This window comes from Alligator mississippiensis, chromosome 6 (assembly GCF_030867095.1).
Source record: "Alligator mississippiensis isolate rAllMis1 chromosome 6, rAllMis1, whole genome shotgun sequence".
NCBI classification, from domain to species: domain Eukaryota; kingdom Metazoa; phylum Chordata; order Crocodylia; family Alligatoridae; genus Alligator; species Alligator mississippiensis.
Window position 1 is genome coordinate 43,556,050 of NC_081829.1, and position 16,831 is coordinate 43,572,880.

The 16,831-nt window shown below is 40.8% G+C and overlaps 1 protein-coding gene across 2 annotated transcripts in view; it reads left to right on the top strand.

Annotated features, from left to right (window-relative positions):
* GRID1 (glutamate ionotropic receptor delta type subunit 1) overlaps window positions 1-16,831 on the top strand; it is a 1,166,358-nt gene that overhangs the window by 1,069,608 nt on the left and 79,919 nt on the right. The window lies entirely within an intron of this gene.

Genomic DNA, 16,831 nt, shown 5'->3' on the forward strand with positions numbered 1-16,831 from the left:
CAATTTTGTGTATATAGTCATTTGGGTTATTTTATTAGATTTATACAAAATGATCCATATATGTGTTAGCAATATCATTGTGATAAATTACAGAGCCTTGTAATAAGCACAGTTGATTATGGCACTTTGACTTGCTTCCCTTGCACTCTTGTCTGTTAATACATATCTGATGTGAGTATTTCCAACAGTCCAAGCCTCTGGCTACTTTGAAATGCTGCAATTAAAAAGAAATCTTGCCAAGGAAATATTTCCTTCTCTTTTGCACAATGAGGATAAACTCCCCAAAATTACACTTGTATGAAGTGTTGGATGGGTCATTTATCTCCAGGCTTTCACTGGTGACAGTTTCATAGCATGATGTGTATGGCCCATCAGGGTGAGAAATGAGAGCTTTATGACATGGAAAAGGGAAGATTCCCTGAATTGCACCTGAACATAGAACTTGTTTCTCTCCCTAGGAAGGGCTAATGTAAGGAATTCATGTGCTACCCACCAGACTGAGTTACTATATCAATGTCAGTCATGTATATCTTGGAGGAGGTATCACTAGAATCCTTCTGCTCTGCTCCTAAAACAGAGGAAAAAGGGAAATTTCTGTGAATAGCAGTCACAGTAGCTCCTTGTATCTGCTGTGGTCCTGACACTTGAGAGGATTAGCCATTTCATTTCTCATAGGAATTATAGTTTTCCCAAACTCATTTTAATTCACCCTGAACATTTGCACATCAGAATATAATACCATGGTTGGATATGATGTTCAAAGCAGGGCACATTCCTTTAGGAATCATTGGTGTGGCATAAACAAGATGAACTATCTTTCTGTCTTATACTCTAAGAAAATGGTCAGCCACTTGCCATTAGTTATGACCAGCCCCTATGAGGTCCTCAAGTTGAGGACTCCACAAAATCAGATTATTCTCTACTTCATTTTTTTCAAAAGGGAGTGGGGGGAGGATCTACAAGGATATAGTGGAGGTCCAAATTTCTCATACATAGTGTGGTTAGGAAATAAAATGTATTTTCAGTCATTGCCTTGAAATGTGATATAGGCCTGCTGTTGACAAAGTGCCAACGGGTAGTTCCTAAAAATATATGCACCCCTGTATTAAGTGTTGGTATGCAAGGCAGAAAACATCTCAGGTTCATTTGTAGACACCAAGTTCTGCTAGCTATTAAAAAAAAATCTTCTTTTGACTATTGCTGAGCATGATGGAGAATGTGGCTCCTTTGTTATCAACATGGCCTTTTTCCTCCATCTGATATGACTACCAGATGAAGCCTGGGAGAAAATAATAATTTCCCCTCATTCAATACATCTCTAATGGAGCAGATCACTGTAAAAATTCTCTGGTAGTCCCTGCTGTTTGGTAAACTAATTATGGTATACTTCAGCTTGCTTATTATTTGGAGTTTTAACTTTTCTTGATTGTCCATAGACCTTGGATAAGTAAGTCCCCTTATATCTTATTGCAATAGTGTATGAAGGTTTCATAACAGGTAATGAGATCTGAACTAATGGACAATTGATGGTATCATAGAATAACTTACTTTTAACAAAGATTTTTTATTAATGTTTTGCATCATAGATAAGGTACAGTTTCCTAAATTATCCTGGCATGGCAAAAACTGTTTATTGAAACATATTATTTAAAATGTAAAAATAGAATATTTGTAAGACTGAAATTACATACTAATTGGGGACTGGTAGAAAGATGTTAGCTCAAAATATCAAATTCTCAGCCTCACTGTAGTTATTTTTGTGATATGAAACAGATGGAAAGCTGGCAAATATAGTTCTCTGAGAATTATGCTTATACAAAATAAAACTCTAGATGATTTAAAACAGTCAATAGGTTTTGTTTCACCTTTCTGGGCCCCAAAGAAGATTAAGTGACTAATAAACAAGAATACCTTGTTGCCCGCATTCTCCCCCAAAAATGTTACTCAAATTGCCAATTGTTTAAATTACAAATGAGACTTTATAAAGGGGAATAAAGCAAGGTTCTGCGTTTATTGATTACATGTACCTATTTTGATTCTTTTTTCTAATTGTATTTTATATAACACTGTACTAAGATGGTTAATGATATGCACTAGTCCAATTCACTTCGAATTCAAAGTATGTTTCTTTTTTATCCCAGTTATAAATACATAACTGATCATTAGTTTCCCATAAAATGGGTTGCCAATTTTTTTTAAAATTGTGCCAACCATTTATACATGTTGTAGTTAGTGGTATTTCCCACATTATTAAACTGATCCACGTTTATCACCAACTTCATGGGCCATCCATTTTGTATTTTGCTTTAATCAATAAAGGCATTTCTTACTTTCTTTATGCAAATACTGATGTGCTAGGTTTCTTAATTTTTTTTAATAAAACAATGGGTTAATACAGTTTTTACACACATCCTGTTATGTTGGTGTTATAAATAGAATTTAAATGCAAATGATATTTCTTTTATAGCCTTAAAAAACATGTTATCAGGTTATTTACTAAACAGACACATTACTTTTTTTTCTAAATGCCACTTTGCTAAACAAGTAAACTTTACAACTTAAAACTTTTATATGAATTGCTGTTCTTTGTTTCAAAGATTAGAACAACTTTCTAGTCCAACTGGAGGGGGGTGTTTTGGTTTGGGATACACGGACAGATTTTTGGAGAGAATATTATTCATAATGTTTATTACATCTTTATGATATTTATATACATTTAAGCTATTGCCAACTTAAACTAATCCATTAAATAAACACAAACAACACAAAACAGACAGACAAAACAATTTTGCTCTGATGATAAAACCATGGCTTAGGTGAAGAAAATGCTGTTGATGGCTTCGTAGTTATTGAGTCACCTTTCCTACTAGTTTAGATTTTACACTATAGCTTTTGCAAAAGAGGAAAGAAAAACAAACAAACAAACACACACCAATCTGCCAAGGAAAACTCCTTGCAGTAAAATATTATTTACATTTACACAATTACAGTGCTGACTATACCAAGTTTAAAAACATTTTTTTTTCTTTTTGCCTTAACAGGTTGTTAACACTTTCCTTTCTAAAAGATTTACACTATTTTTGAAGAGTGAGGGGAGATTAAAAAAAAAAAAACATTTTTCATCCTCTTTACCAATGAGATTGCAGACATTTATTTCTAGCAGTTTTTCTGCCTTGCAATACACACAGAGAACAAACATACAACACTCCTCCTTTTTATTGGACCAGTGATAGAAGTTGTTGTACTTAACCCAAATGGACCACAGCATGACCTCAGGTACTCTGAGATCAGGATCTGCCTTTTTTTTAAAGCAACTGTATCTTTTTCCCTGCTTTAAATCAGTTTTTTTTTTTAAATTACATTCTTACTCTTTCCTTTTACTTGCTCTAGCATTTAAACTCTGTTAATCTCTTATTTTTTTCTTCCTTTTTTAAAACACTTTTCACATCTCTTTTTTTATAACAGTTGCCTCCCAGACCATGTTTTTACTTTCTTCTATTCTTTTTCCTTTACTAAAGGTTTTTCTGTTGGGGTATGCTCCCCCTAGCCTTTTCCCAATGAAGGGTAACCCACACGGTAGTAGAAGCTAGGGTTTTAAGGCACCCTATTTTTGCCCCTGCCCATTCCCCAGGGTGATTATTGTGCGGCATTTTGCAGAGACTACCCTGCACTAACAGATCTTAACCATAACCCTCTCTAGGCTACAGGCTTTACAATCCATTTTTATCAGTGGCCCCTTCTTGCTTTGCTCTTTGCAAACCTATCCACCCAGCAAATCTTGATTTCTCTCTCTCTTTTTTATGGCTGCACACTTTGTGCTGGCCTTGCCTTCTACAAGCCAAAAAAAAAATTTGTCTTTTTTCTTCACAGACACACAGTCCAGTAAGCTCTATTCTAGCTCCCTCCGAAAGACCACAGGAGACGAATTGCACACCATGCACAATTCCTTTAGAAAAACTTTTCCTACCTTCAAACAATGCCTCTGCAGAGAAAACACAAAGCATGACTCTGATAAGCTCATTGCTCTTTCCCTGCCCAGAGTAACTCAAAGTAATTTTGGGCACTGATTTCTGTTTACACAGCTGTACCTTGATGTTTCCCAAAATACGCTTTTATGCTCCTGTAACAATCTCTATTTCTTTTAGGCCCTTCACTGTTCCTGGAGAGGCGGCAGGGGGGTGGAGAACCAAGTTTCCCCTCACTTCCAATCACAAATCCTCTGCCACTGCCTGAGCAGATGTCCAGTAAAAAGTGTTTGTCTTACACTTCTTTAACTGTCTTTGATTTCTTTGAAGCTCTACTGCCTGCATAACACCTTAACTTGCCATAACTTGCACTGGTAACTTACACCTTACAAACTTCACAGAAAACACAACTACTCTTGTAACCATTCATAAAAGACTAACCCTTTTCAAGGACCCTGTCATTTACACAGCCTTTCCAGCAGAGAGATGACTTTATCTGCTCTCTCCTAGCTTCCTATTGCAAACACAAGAGGAGGTTTTTACTTAAACCCAAGCGGAACACAGCATGTACTCATGTCCACTACTCTGCATGACCCAGACAAACAAAGTTTTCTGGTCAGAAGTAACAAACCACCTCTCCTGCACAAAACTTACAACCCTAGTTACAATTATTATACAACTTTACCTTACTACAAACTTTAGCTAACCCCTTTCAAATGCCTCCTAACAGTTAGTTAGACAGAGGAACAGATGTTTAATAGCTTCCCATAAAAGCGACATTGCTGCAGACTCCTTTTTTATGGAGTGTGGTGGTTGTCCCAGCCACCTGCAGAGGGTTTGGGATTGAGAGTATGTTTGGGGGTAGAAAGGTAAGAAAGGTTTATTGACTTAATAAAAACACACGTACGCGTAGTAGCAAGACAAATACTGACAGACAAGAACAATTAATGTCGTCAACTTATCAGCAGTCCCCTCTGATGCCTGATGTACAACAAGTTTCTCTTTCCGCAAAGTTCAGCAAAGTCAGGCGTCCCCGATCAGTGCTGTCCGAGAGGTACCAGGAAGAACCCTGGAATTCAGTTCTTGGGCTCCTTGAGGTCCACGGACCCACTGATCTAGGCCAACTAATCCTTTTCACAGAGCTGTATCTTCCTTCAGAATGATTTCTAGATATTCCAGCTAATTTATAGTTTCTGAAAGGTACTGATAATGTACAATCACTCAGATTCTTTTTCCTTCAACTGTCCTTAGACTGACCAATAGCAGTACAAGCCTTGCATTCCTTTGATAAGGTTAATTTTAACTATGCCACAGGGCCTTACTACTTCAAGGCTTTGCTAAATTTACTAGGCCTTACTTTATATAAGGCCTTACTACATCTTAAGCTTTAATTAGGCTCTTAGCAAAAAACATACAGCTTAATATTTAAACAAATACAAAAAGCACTTGGTCTAATCTTCATAGAGCCTTCAGCAAGCACCTTTATCACACAGACATAATTTTCAGCTGTCACAGTGGTATATTATATATCTGCATATAGTTCTTAAATTTGTCTTTTAAATCAGCAATGGTACAGGCGTCTCTTACTGCCTGCTTGGTCCATGAGCTATGTCCAAATCACTGCAACACTTGTTTTAAAAGACTCATATCTTGCAGATATGTAGGCAGGGGATCTTTGAGGTTTTTTTACAAGTGCCTCACTCTTTACTGTTTTTGTTTTGAACATCTTAACTACCGTTTCCTGTATTTTTCTTACTAAAGTTAGTTACCATTTGTTATTATTTAAACCCAGTCTACTAGTCTGTAAAAATGTGCCAAAAAGTCCAATTTCCAAGATAACCAAGTCCGAAAACAATTCAAACCCAAAGCAATGAACCCCTCTCTATAGGCGGTCTGCAATACCCTGGCAGTCCATAACCCACAATGTGAGCTTCTTAATTATCCACAACCCACAGGTGGGCTTTCCAAGTCAAACAACTTGTCCAAGTATTCAAGTATTCCTCTATTTTTCTAAGTGGTCGGTCTAACCCGAGACCACTACACTCGGCACTTCTACCACCGAGCAATGTGCACAACTTCAGATAGACAGCCAAACACATTTACAGACAAAACTTACTATACAGATAACACACAACTGATCAATAACTGCAACATAGAAACTTATTCACCCCCACACGCGTTCTCCACCAAAAATGTTACTTAAATTAACCTAATTGCTTAAATTATAAGTGACAATTTATAAAGGGGGATAAGGCAAGGTGCTACATTTATTGATTACATGAGTTAGACATAGAGGTTTGGGCACACTGTTCATACATACACACACAAATCATCATATACATCATTATACACAGGCATAGACATACACAAAACAACCATTTCATCCACACACACACCAGATATAATTACCAGCAATGGTTGCTCAATATCAGCCCAGGGTGGCCAACCCAGGTTTATTGAGTATATAATGATGATTTGAAGATAGCAGATTTAAAGATAACAGCTGGAGTGGGGTGAACAGATGCATCTGTGCTCCAATGAAACAGCAGTAGAGAAGGAGACTCACCCAACATGGCATTTTCAAAGTGTTCTTTTATAGGGATTGGCATCCTTTGTTTCAGTGCTTTGGGGTTTTTCCATAGCCAGCTTCTGTTTTTGTGGTTGTTCTTCTTTTGTCTTCAGCTTATCTTAGCCTTGGAGTATTCTCGTTGCCCATCTGGCAGAATTTCTTCTTCTGTTATCTCCTTTGTGCCCTCAAACTTCAAAGGGATTCTTCAGCCATTTGTTAATTAGTTACTGGCTGGTAACTTACATTTGGTGCCTTGTTGCTTACCTAAACAGTTAAATCTTCTTCTCCTGTCTCTATGCCATTCTCTCACCATTCACCCTTTTACACATGCTCATTCATAAAAGCTATGCAGAGTTCATTCACTTATGTCAAGCAGAAGGATACAAAATGGAGTTTTCAAGTTGCTTACAGGACAAGATTAACATGGTTATATTTCACTATTATTACACTCTATGTTAACATCAGCTACATTAGTTCAGTTCATGCTGCATTGTGACTACTAGATGCTTAGCACAAGTTATAGCAGCCATAAAGGCTGTTCTTATGTGTAGCAGGAGCCAGACAGTAAAAGATCATAATGGAGGCTAAAAGCCAATTGTTCCCCAATTTGCATTGGTCCCATGTTTTCTGTTTGTTATTTATTTAAATCTTTTAACATTGTGTTAATACTACTTTCCCTGAAAGCAAGAATGAAGATACTCCACGACTAGTCACCCCCCTTAATAAGTTATGGAGATGCTTCCATCTTCTGATCATTCAAAGAGTACATACACATTCCTGCCCCATGTATCTTCTGTTCCATCAGACCTAGTTCCTCTATTCCTAAATTTTAATACCATTTGGCTTCAGTGCAGTATAATATGGAATAACATGTTTATTTTGGTCTCAGTCAGTCATTGGAACTTTCCCAGATAATACCTTACCTAGAACCAGAGAGGAATATGTTAGACCCCGACTCCATGTAGTGCCCAACGACTAGGGAGATGATGATCCAATTGCTCATGGATCCTGTTACTCATTAGCCAGAGCAAGCAGGGAACAAACACTACTTGCACATATTGCTTGCAACAGCTTTATTTAAAATGGAGACAGCTTCAGGCAAAGGTCCCAAAAAAACAACAAACCAGGGACCTGCCATGAACAATAGTTCTTTTCACATTTTATACACTTTGGTTCATGGTCATTAACATTCATTCCACCCTTGCTCCTACTTTTTTCCACCCATCTCTCCTCCTATCTCAAGCTCTGCCTCTGTTTACAGTTTGTTTCATTAGCATGCAATTGCCTATGCATTTCGTTCATTTACATGCCTCTTTGCTATAAGCGCATGTCTAAGACCTTGACTCCCGCTTCTCTCAGTCACTTGAGCTTTGACCAAAGCCTGGAAGCTTCTAGAGGCTTCTTCACCAGTTACCATTCACCTTTTTGCATATACTCATCTCGTATTCTGTTTCCAGTTACATACTGTTTTTCACATTCCAGTCTGTTTTTCTATCCCATGTTATACCATCTTCCATTCTTCAGACCCCTGTATCTTATCTTGTTGCTTCCTGTAGCTGGTTCACAACACACAGACTTACACAAACTCACTTGCTGCTTTTTCTCAGAAAATGGTTCACACAATTAAGATGGTTACTTAGCATAAGCAAATGGCTGGCTTAGCTATCATTCTGCCTTGTGGTTAGCAGCTTTTGCTAGGCCACAGGTAATAGGCTTTTATTCAGCTGCAAATCCAGTGCTCCCCAAGATCCAGATATTGTCATCCTAACATAATATATATATGCATTTCATTTCTTTCCACCCATTATGACTTTTAAGTCACAGTAAATAATGATGATGATGGGTGATCACTCCTGAATGAGTAAGATAATCTTCCAAGTATCTTAATAGTAAGGCCACAGGTGGCTGTTTCAAAGTGTTTCATAGATTTCATAGGCATTAGGGGCTGGAAGGGACCTCATGAAATCATTGAGTCCAGTCCCGCTGCCATAGGCAGGAAGTCAGCTGGGATCAAGTGACCCCAGCAAGAAATTCATCCACCTATTTTTTGAAAGAGTCCAGAGTAGGTGCTTGCACCACTTCTGGAGGGAGTTTGTTCCAGACCCTGGACACTAGCACCATAAATAACATTTTTCTTATGTCTAGTCTAAATCAGCCTTCTGGAATTTATGGCTGTTAAACCTTGTTATCACTTGGGGAGCTCAGTGAACAGCTGTTCTCCCAGGTCCTGATACACCCCTTTTATATAATTGTAGGCTTCCACCAAGTCCCCCCTGAACCTTTTTTTCTCCAGACTGAAGAGTGCCAAGTCCCTCAGCCTCTCCTCATACAGCCTTCCCTCCAGGCCTTGGATCATATGAGTGGCTCTCCTCTGGACACTCTCAAGCGTCTCCACATCCTTCCTGAAGTGGGGGGTCCCAATACTAGATGCAGTACTCCAGCTGCGGTCTCACCAGGGCCAAGTAAAGTGGGAGGATGACTTCCCTGGTTTTGCTTGAGATGCATCAATGGATGCACACCACAGTTTCATTTGCTTTGCCAGCCACAGCATCACATTGGTGGCTCATATTCATGTGGTCAATCAAGACCCCCAAGTCACTTTTGGTCGTGGTGCTAGCAAGAATAGCATTGCCAAGCCTGTATGTTGAGGGTTCTTCCTATCGAGGTGCAACACCCTACAATTCTCTACATTAAAGGCCATCAGGTTTTGGTCAGCCCACCTTGAAAGCATGTCCAAATCAGCCTGTATCCCCAGTCTCTCCTGTAGTGTGACCACACTCCCCCATAATTTGGTATCATCTGCAAACTTGGCCAGTTCACATCTGATTCCTGAATCCAGATCATTAATGAAGATGTTAAAGAGTGTTGAGGTCCCTCCCAAAGAGCCTTCTTCCATTTTGGTTGATCCTGAGCAAGGGTTTCCCAAGTGTTGATGTTGATGTTACACCTCTTCATGTTTGCCTTCAGGGAGTCTTTGAAGCACTTTCTTTGCCCTCCGCTACTTCACTGACCTTCTTTCATCTATGAGAAAAAGATTCTCTTTGGAAGGTGAGAATCAGGCATGTGAACAACATGACCTGTCCAGCAAAGTTGATTTTGGATGATCATGGTCTCAATGCTTTTGGAATTTGCTTTGGCCAAGATGCTGATGTTTATATATCTATCCTTCCAGCTAATCCAAAGGGTCTTGTGAAGGCACTGTTGGTGGTACTTTTCCAAGATCTTGGGATGACTTCTGTATGTGGTCCAAGTTTCCAAGCCATACAGCAGAGTTTGAATGACAATGACTCAATAAACCAAGAGCTTCATTTCAGCAAGGGTGTCATGATTTAAGAAGACTCTCTTACTCAGGCATCCAAAGGCTGCGCTTGCACATTTCAAGCAATGTTGTATTTCCGCGTCAATGTCTGCTTTTGATGAAAGATGGCTTCCAAGATAGGCAAAGTGATCCATGTTCTCCAGCAATTCTCCATTGGTTTGAATGGGGGTGGAGGGGCATGTTTCTCCATTTGGAGCAGGTTGGTAAAGAACTTGCATTTCCTGATGTTTAGAGTTAGGCTAATATTCTTGTAGACTTCCGAGAATACATTAAGAGTGGTTTGGAGTTCTGTTTCAGATTGATCAATGACAGCATTGTCATCCACATACTGGAGCTCCATTATGGATGTTGTCATGGTCTTTGATCCTATGGTCTTGGTCATGGTTTTGATCCTATGCACAATTTCAATAATAGCTGACAATTTGCCCATCAACTGAACTACCAAATGCTCCTGTATTTACTTTCTATGTTAGGAAACTTGAACCCCCACACTTTGGATAAATGTATGCTGCTATCTCTCTTTTCATAGAAGATCCTTTTGATCTGCAGTATTGCTGCTGTTGAATTGCCAGAAGGGGAGTGTGGTGGAGCACCTTTGGGGTGCTCATCATGTGGCAGGGGCTACAGTAGGTTGGGGAAAAGCCAGCAGGGAAGGAAGCCAAGTCAAGCCCCCAAATGTCATTTTAAGGGGGAAGGTGTGTGGCAGAGCACCTTTGGGGTGCTCACCACTTGAGGGCTCTCACACGCTCTGAGGGGAGCCTGCTTTGGGGGAGCGGCAGGGGAAACCTTCCCCAGGAACTATTTTTTAAGGGGGAAGGTGTGTGGCAGGGTACTGTTGGTGCCTGCCACTTTAAGAGCGGAACCAAGCAGTCAGCAGGTTATTGATTGCAGTGGCCATTTTGGATCTCTGGCTGCCCATACAAACAAGGCAGTTCACTGCTAGCAGACCAGGCAGCAACACTGCCTGGCTGCAAGCCCTCATATATCATCATGGAGGTAAAGGCAGGAGCTGTAGGGGATAGTTTGGAGGCTCTTGGTCCTGAGCATGCCCTAAAGCTGCACCCTGATGGGAGTGGGTGGCGTCATGAGGCTCTCAGTGTTGCAGGAGCTCCCAGGAAATGCCAGGCCATTTATTACCCTGGTAAAAGACAGGTAGGGGTTCCTTAACCCTAGCCCTCACCTTTGGGTGGGTCACGTAACCATGGAGGTAGTTGGGGCCAGGCAAGGCTATGGCTACCTGAGCCCTGTGGGGTGCAAGACCCCGAGAAGTGAAATCTGGGGCAAGGCACAGCTGTGGCCACCTGAGCCCTGTGGGGTGCAAGACCCTGAGGAGGGAGAGTGGGGGCCAGGCATGGCTGAGGCTACCTGAGCCCTGTGGGGTGCAAGACCCAGAGGAGGGAGAGTGGGGGCCAGGCATAGCTGAAGCCACTCAAACCCTGTGGGGTGCAAGACCCCAAGGAGGGAGAGTTGGGGCCAGGCATGGCTAAGGTCACCTGAGCCCTGTGGGGTGCAAGACCCTGAGGAAAGGTAGTTGGGGCCAGGCATGGCTACAGCCACCTGATCCCACCAGGCAGGGGAAGCCCCATGGCCCAAAGTGAGGGGGTGGTGTGGAGCCCCAAGTGAGGGGGCGGAGATGAGGAACCCCAGTGAAGGGGGGGAACACCAGAGGGCTGAGAGCCTAGTATAGGAGGATTCTGGGGCCCAGTGTGGGGCTGGTGAGATTAACATCTGAAGATGCCATCTGCAAGGCGTGGGCTGTGGTATAGGGGAGGATCAGAGCTGCAGATAGTGCCCCCTGGCACCAGGGCAAGAATGGGCAGCCTCCCGCCTTAATTAACATCATAATTAAGAACAAGGTGTGGCAGGTGAGTCAGGTGGGTGGCGTGCCCAAAAGTAAGTGGGGAAAGTAGCACTGTGGCTAGTTGGGGAGCCCCACTCTGCCTCAGGGAGAAACTAGTATTATGGAGCAGCAGTAGCAGCAATGTTGTTAAGGTTTTCATTACAAGCCTGATTGTGTTCTCAAGCCCACTCTGAAGTCCCCAGTAAAAGACCTATCAGCTTCAGAATTGACATGCATGATCTGTGACTAGCAGAGAACTGAAGTGTTAAAAAAAAAAACAAACCACCTGTCAGTCATTCTATTAATACACCGTTTCCCTTACCACATACACATATTAGCTACAAAAAAGATTTCTCAGATAAATCACAAATGATGTTTATTAGACAGAGCTCAGTGAAACATTGCTGTAACAAAGTTGAACTGTTGGAAAGCAAATTCATGAAATGAATGTGCTCATTATAAAATTCAGAACATTTCAGCAGGCATTTAAAGTTTGGCAGCCCCTTGCCTACAGACCCCCTATGGACTACCTAATGCTTTCAAAAGTTTTAAGGCATTCTGATTGGCCTCGAGCCTTATTTCCCTGTCTTGCTCCTGGTTTATCTACACTGCTCTTCACCCTGTGCATCCATCCATTCCCCCTAAAGACTCAATGTTGACAGCATTGAGAACCATTGTAACAGGGGACGGTGCTCCAGGGCTGTATCCTAAGTTCTGTATACTTTAGGAGCTCAAACACTTTGAGAATAGGTCTGGACTTGGTAGCTTATCCTTTCCATCCACTATACACTGGTTTCCACGCTCACAGAATGATAAAATAATCAGACAGTCATAGAAACAAAGAACTGGAAGAGACCTTGGAAGTTAATCTAATCTAACCCTCTGCTTATGGCATGATCATCCCTGCCTGCAACACCCCAAGCTAAGTATCCTTCTAACCTGCACTTAAAAATGTCTATATGCTTCTATCTTTTCACCTCATTACTCTAAGGTACTAATCAACAACCCTTCTTTCCAGTTATTGCTCTTTCCTACATCCTCCATTTTCTTGATCTGTTCCCAACTCCACAGCACTGAAAAGGGAGGAGTAGGAAGGCACATAATTCATGAAGTGTGCACCATTTTCAGTAACTCTTTAAATCCTTATATAAATAGATAAGCTGCAGAAAGCAAGGCAGTGAAGCCCTACTTGGTTTCTAAAGGTTGGTGAGCACTTATATCTCCATATAATTTCAGTGAGAAGAATGAGTCTAAAAACCAAATGTATAAGGTCCTGATATTGAACCATTGTGATGGAGGAGCAGGTGAATATGGTGCCCCATAGATTTGTGGCATCTGGGGTGAGGTCCTGGAAGTAACTTCTTTATCAGCATCTTTGGCAGTCAGACTAGGAAGCACCAATCCAAATTGTAACTTGCCAATGACCAATTCTTAAGTTTTTTTTGAAAAGCAAGAAAAATGTAAAGCAAAAGCAAAAATATTAGTGAAAACTAAGAATTGGTATTAAAATTGAAAGGAAAAAAAATGTCCAGGGGCACTGTAGTTAAAATTAAATAATCACATTTCATTCTCAGATTAATTTCAAGTTTTGTTTTTGTTTCTTGGCTAAACTCAAGTGATTTTAATTCACTCTTTTAATTTTAATTAAAATTAATTTTTGAATTACTCTTCCGGGGCACGTGTAGATGAAACTGCAGCCCTAAATTAAAGCAGCGGGTTTTAAAAAATACCACTTCAGTTTAGGGATGATTAAACCCCTGTGTCATGCACATACCCTGCTGACTTACCTGTTTCTTTTGCAGGGAGGGGAGGGCAAGCTTCCAGTAGGCAAAGCAGCCCCTGGGCTGTGGTGGGGAGGTTGGTGTTTTCCTCTGCAGCAGCAGTGGCCCCCTACCGTCAGGTGGCACCTGCCCACAGGTACCCAGCTCGGGTGGTCCCAGGGGGACACCGCAGCTATGTAGGGAAGCACCAGGCTCCTGTGTAGCTCAGGCAGGCAGGCAGGCTCCCGGTCTGAGGGGGAGGGGAGGAGGGAAAGATCAGGCTCTCCATTTTCCTTGGGCAGAGCTGATTTCCTGGGATGCTGTCAGACTGTCTGCTGGGCTTCCTGCAGAGCCATGGAGCTGCACGGAGCCCAGTACTTCACTCCACAGCTGTTGGGGCAGCAATCTAATACTCCTCAAAGGAGTTTTAGTTTGCTGCACCCCAAGTCATTTAAGGCGCATTATGCTACCGGCATTTCCTACTGTGGCTGGAATTAATGCACAATATGGCACCAAGATGTGCAAACACTGACACCATTAAAATGGTGCAAAAGCATTTAGCTTGCTTTAAAGTGTTGTGTAAACACACCTCTCATTTTGTCTACACATGGCCCTGATTATTAGCCCCAGAACTGTGTGCAACTAGGAAATCTTTACTAAGACATTTTACCAAAGGTATTTTGAATTTCTGAAAGAGAGATGATTCTTTCTTGTGCCTGATATATTTCCTGACATTCCTGGGATCCACTGTCTGTCCTGCCATTTGTAATTATGGGCTTAATTGGCAATGTTTCTTTCTTTCTTCCTTTCTTTTTTTTTTTTTTTTTTTTTGCTAAGTACCACACTGAAAAATCTAGGGCTGAAGAAAAAGAATTTAAGCTGTTGTCAAATAGACGTTGAATGTGTTGAGACATTATGAATATTTCAAATGCATCTGTGCACCATTCATCTGCAGACTGCACACAAGGAGCATATTATGTATATCTCCTAACCACATCTGTTGTCTCCTGATTTGGGATTTCTTTATTAGTATATTAATTCCCAAGATTTTCTGCTTTTTGATGACAGCTGAAGTTTCAGAGCTTGGTCCCTGTCCAAATTGCTGAGGGACAGCATGTGCTACTGGTTAGGAGTTTGGAGAATTCAAGCTGCTTCTTCATCACAGACATGCTGTGTGCCACGGGACAGGTCATTTAGCCTCTCTTTCTTGTGAGTGGTATAATTAGAGAGAGACTGTTCTGGGGCATGACCGGGGTAAAGAGGTGAAAAAAATGGCTTTTGCCACAGCTGTGAAATTGCGGTCACAGCAGTGGTAGCAACTGGAAGTCATCACTGGCTTGTGTACAGCAGCCACTCCAGATATCCAGACTTCTCCTTACAATGCTGTTCAACATATTTTCCCATCAGTACAATGGAAATAATAATCTTTTCCTATTTGTTATAGTTTATAACAAGATAAATGAATTAAAGTTTGTGAAGTGCTTGAACATATTGGCAATAGTAATGGTGCCCACAAAAGAACCAAAGATACGTCTATGTTCCCTGAAAATGAAACAAGTCAACTAAAACATATATAAAAGAAAATCATAGGAAACTTTGAAAGAAAGAAAGAACAGCTAGAAGAAAAAAAAAAGAAAGAAAAGAATGCAAGGCTTGCTTCTTAGAAGAAAAGTTAGTCACAGGGCATAAGAAAAGACTTCACCTGAACTAATGAATTGGGTATAACAGGTTAGGTGACAAGAAATAACTCATAGGAATGTATTCCGGCTCAAATTTTGTATTGGAATTCTGAGGTTCCAAAGCAGCCTTTCTGTTAATAGTGCTACAGTATTAAGCTTTTTAAAATTTCATTTAGTTTTCTCATATCAATTTTGTTATGTTTAATTTTAAAGTGTCCATGTAGCACCTCAGGCATGTTGGAAGGATTTGTGTGTGAATGAGCATTATAAAAAATAATTACTGTACCATCATTATTATTTAAGACCTGTAAAAAAAAAATGTTCAGTTATTAAAAAACTAAAATAAGTGCTCCCATAAAAGAGAAAAAGCTGAAATAAGTACAAGAGTCAAGTGAGTTAGCTGGGGGAAAAATCCTTCATCAGCAGCATAGAAGCATTTTTTCCTCATCCTTCTCTTCAAACGCACACAGAAGAAAATTCTTTGGAAATACTCTGCATGCTATACAAGCATCAATATTCAAGGAGATGCCAGACAAGGAGGCAGTGATCCAAGGTTTACCATCTTTCTATGCTACAGCTCTAATCACTGGACAAAGTTGTTACCAGATTTGCTCATCACTTTGGGGTGCACTCATTAATTAGGGATATGTTTTTAGGGCCTTTGTAATTCTATCAATGTGCTGCTTGTGTTACTTGTGTTTCTATGCGGAGTTGTATCTCTCCCTTCTGCAAGTCTTCACTTCCAATGGAGCTATCTTGCAGGACTGAGTTTCAGTTGGGCTTGGTTCCTTCAGCCACTAAATCAGTCTCACACACACACACACACACACACACACACACTAATGTGACATGCCTGACCTGGCTGGGTTGATCAGCATGGACAGGCTGACACCCTCATATTCCAGGAATCAGTTCATGAAGGCAACAATAAAATGCAGTCAGACACGAGCACACAGATAAACAGAATACCTCTGAATCCAGCTGGGTGTCCAGCTAACACCCTCATGGGCTAGCATTCAGTTTATTAGGGCATGTCTGAGCCAAAATGGGTCAATCAGCCTGTACAAGCTGATCCCCTTATGTGTCTCGAACTCAGCACGTCCCAATCTTTTGCCCTATCTGTCCTAGTAGTGGTAGCCTCTTGACGAGCAGACCCCACAGTATTTCTGGGCTTCACAGGGATCTTTGGCTTAGGTAAAAGACGTGTTGCTGCAGAGCAAATGGGGAAGGAGAAGTAGAGAAGGAAAAATACACCTGGTTACCACCAGTTTGACTATAAAAGTTATTTATTGCTAAATATATGAAATTTATAATGGTACTAGTAGTAATGGACATGCAAAAGAAAACAAACAAAAACAATTACCATATTACCCTGGTTTCATTGAGTATTTGGGGAAACTTAGCTCAAGTTTAACTAATACAATTTGGGTTCAGAAATCTATGCCTAGAGAGAAAAAGAGAAAGAGAGAAATCGAGAGCTGGGATTTCACTGTTCCAAGGCACTCAGGTGATTTGTTGACAAGCACAGTTCTCAGCACGATCCTTGAAGGGAGACATCTGTTTCTCCCAGCTTCTTGAGAACAACAGCAGATGATGTCAGCAAGATTTCTCTCTCTTGAAGCACACTGGTTGCTGCTTTTACAGATTTTTATACCCTCAGTTCAGCTTCTTCAAGGCATTCTTTTAATTGTGTAAATAA